Source organism: Spermophilus citellus, assembly GCF_964194105.1.
Source record: "Spermophilus citellus genome assembly, chromosome: 15".
In the NCBI taxonomy this organism is placed as follows: domain Eukaryota; kingdom Metazoa; phylum Chordata; class Mammalia; order Rodentia; family Sciuridae; genus Spermophilus; species Spermophilus citellus.
The window spans coordinates 18,052,129-18,056,030 of record NC_138195.1 but is presented as its reverse complement, the minus strand read 5'-3'; positions in this window follow the sequence as shown (position 1 = coordinate 18,056,030).

Below are 3,902 nucleotides of genomic sequence, written 5' to 3'. Positions count from 1 at the left end.
TTAGTGCAGCCATGTCAGTAAACAAACACATGAATGTACAAATAACAAGAAACCAGGCAGAGAAGAAGGGAGAGCCAGTATCCAAGTTTGCCTTAGGTATTAGCCAAAATGTCCAGTTGTTAACACAAATTTTTGAGACATACAAAGAAACAGGAAAGTAGGTTACATTGGGGGAAAAATCAGACAAGAGACACAGCTTTTGAGGTGACCTAGATGTAGGACAGTAGCTGACAGAGACTTCAAAGCAATCCTAAGAATGTTCAAAGAACTAAAAGAAACCATGTCTAAAGGATTAAAGGAAAGTAGGATGAAGTATTATTAAACAGAAAATATCAGTAAAATGATAGAAGCTGTCAAAAAAAAGAAAATATTACATGGTGTTTTATAATTTCATTTATATGAAATGCCTAGAGTAGGCAAATTTAAAAAGGTAAAAAGTAGATGAGTGGTTTCCTAGAACAGGGGACGGGAAATGGGGACTGGGTTGGGGACCTTCAAGTGTGATGAAAATGTGAATATAGATTATGGAAATTGTGGTGAACTTAGATTATAAATATGTTAAAAACCACTTAAATGTCCACTTTTAATTGGTGAATTTTCGAGTATGTGAATTTTTGTCTCAATAAAGATATTTAAGAAAACTCAAACCAACCAATAAACCAAAGAAATAAAAAAAACAAAAACCAGGAAACAAAAACCTTAGGGTTGATGGGAGAAAGGAAGGACACCAGTGCACAGCTCCTCATGATTGTGGGGTCCATGTAGCTCTTCGTCTGGGGTTGGCAGTTATACCCTCCCCAAACTCAAGTCCTAAAATCTGAGGTTGAGGAAGAAATTCTTGGACCTGCCTTGGACCTGCCTTGGACCTGCCCCAGGTAAAGTTGGGGTGGTGATTCCTCCATGTTTTCTCACTGTGATGCCCCAACAGCAATGAGAACAGGGGACCTTACCATGACTTGTGATTTGTGGCCTGAAAACACCTCTCCATATCTCACTGAGCCATTGCCATTATTCACACTTAATTGAGGAACATTTACCAAAGATGTTAAGGGTCTTGGCCTAGGGCAATCAGCATGTTAGTGGAGGACCGAACAATCCCCAGCCTAGTCCTCTTTCTAATTCCAATGGCTCTGTTCCACATGGACAAACTGTCAGCTCTGGTTTCTTCTAAGAGAAGGAGGCAGGACACAATAGGTTCAGCCAACTTAGTCTGATTCTCAGTAGGGATGAGGCTCATCAGTACATCTGCTTTGTAGGGATACCAGGGGATACAGATAAAAGTGTAAGGTATCCCAGACTGTTATGGACCTATGGTATCCCCCAAAAGCTCATGTATGAGACAATGCAAGAAAGTTTAGAAGTGAAATGATTGGGTTTAACCAATCAGGACATTAATCCACTTGACTGGATTAACCCAGGGGTAACTCTGGGCAGGTAGGGTATGGCTGAGGAGGTAGGTTACTGGGGCATGCCTTGGGAATATATATTTTGTCCCTGGTGAGCAGAGCTCTCTCGGTTTCCTGGTGGCTATGTCTTGAGATGCTTTCCTCTCTGACACTCTTCCTTACCTCAGACCCAGAGTAATCGAGTCCCATCGGTGGACCGAGAACTCTGAAATTGTGAATTCCAAATAAACTTTTCCTTCTCTAAAATCATTCTCGTCAGGTCTTTTGGTCATAGAAAAAGCTGACTAAAGCACAGGCTGAGGACCAAATGGAGACCTATAGTATTGATCTCTTTTAAGGAAGGTGTCACTTTCTTGCCCTGTCCACTGGAAGGCGTAAAGCTTCCAGTCTACCTAATGATCAATTATCTCATCCCAGCTTTATTTTTGGCAGTGGTAAGAGTGTTTTCAAGCTTTACTTTGCTATCTTAGCAAAGGTCATCACCACTCTCTAATGCTGCACACACACGGAAGACTCCCCTTTTAACGGATGACAGTCACCACAAAGCCCAGATGTTTCTAAATCACACGTACATCATCACCTGGAACTCCTCACCTCTAACACACAACCAACACAATGCGTTAGCGGTTGGGTTTATAGAAATATTTATTATATGGGTTCTGACAACTCACTTTTGGGTGTGCTTCTTGTGACCTGGTCATTCTGCTCTACTGGTTCAGACTCTGAGCATGGGGCTGCTCTGATGTGCAAGGCCTGACCTGCCGAGGCTGTGGCGTACCTATGGTCATGGCATTCACATCACACCCACTCAACACAGGCAAGACCAACCACTGGCTCCTCCGCACTGAGGATCCTTCTGTGCACAGGAGCCTACCCAGGACCCCATTCCACCAGGAATGGAACAAGATCCCCACCTATCTGTACCCACATTCCCTGTCTGCTATGAACAGTCGGATTCTGATTTCCCTTCTCAGGGCAACTAAGGAAACCGCTCAAATGCTCCCACCATCAAGGCTTATGGGAATGTGTTTGTTAGCCATTTGCCATTCAACGTGAGGAAAAAAAAAAAAAAACTATTGCATGACTGCACAAAGAGCTCTGCTTATTTGGAATACCTATTTCATTAAATACCAGACAGATGCCAGCTTCTGGTTGGCCCTTATCTCCACACAATAACTTGCAGGGGCTGTTGAAAATGGTACAACAACAAACAAGCATGTGATCTAAGACTTGCTCTTAAGGAGTGCTACTGCCAACCCTCTCACACGGACTGGGAAACCATAGGACTCTTCCTTTATCAGATTGCTGATATATTGGTATTGTCTATGAGGCATGACACATCTGTTCTTCCCGGAAACACTCTCAAGGATCAAAGGAACCTTATTTAGAAATAAAAACTATATTGCAAATCCTTTTACCAAAAAATGTGTGATTCAAATATATTTATTCATTCTGGGTTAACCGTTACCTCCATATCCCTTTGGCAGGGAACTTGTCTCCTAGATTATTATCTTCCAATTTATCCTTCCCTTGCCTCCCTCTCTCCCATTTTGAACAAACATGTATTTATCATGCATTCCACTAGCAGGTGGCTAAGTATGGCAGAGCCAGTTCTCTGTGCCATGTGACTCTCCAGGGCACTGTCTCTGGGATCCTGGGGTACAGCAAGCACTGCGTACTGGGCCTGGCAGTCACTGGTGAATGTTGTCATAGTATCTCAGCATCTTTTAGTTTGCATCATCTACTTGGAATCTTGGAAGAACCCTGTGGTGGGGATACAGGGAGCCCTCAGCGATGCTTCTGGAATGAGTGTTGCTTTCCCAGCAGTGAGCACAGAGTGGTATTGTTTCCCTGAGCGGCTCTGCAACTTCGGATACTTGGCCCCAGCCCCAGAGCCTGGTTGGAATGTGGCTTACTGCCCAGCTGCTCTTACCCTGAGGATTTGCAACCCTTACTCCCCATCCTGAACAGTCTTGGAAAGGGCTCACCATTAACACCTGCCTTTGAGATGCTCAAGTTGCCACTGCATCCCTGAACCTTCAGAGATGGGATGTCACATCAGAGATGAAATGTTCCATAGGTCCCTTGATTAATAATGGACTCCATGTCAGGGGCAAGAAAAGCCCTGCAGTTCTGGGCCAAGGCAGACATCCTCTGTCCCTTTGGTTCTGAAGCAGTGGTACCTATGGCCTTATGTAGAGTCAAAATGATGGTTGCTTTGGGCAAAGCACAAGGATTTCTGCACCACAACCATGAAGAAGGACCCCAAACTTGTTCTAAATGGCATGAGCCTCATTTGTATCTTCCTGGAGGTTTCTATGGGACTTCTGGATGTGGCACCACCTGATGGTCCAAGAGACCCAAGTCGTCTTGGGGATATCTGATTACCCCTGGAGGAGCTGACCCACAAAGACCCTGAGTTCCCTGGAGAGTCTATGGGTATGATGGAGCTCCAGGGCAGGGTCATCAGTCTATGTAGACACCTCACTGAGATGC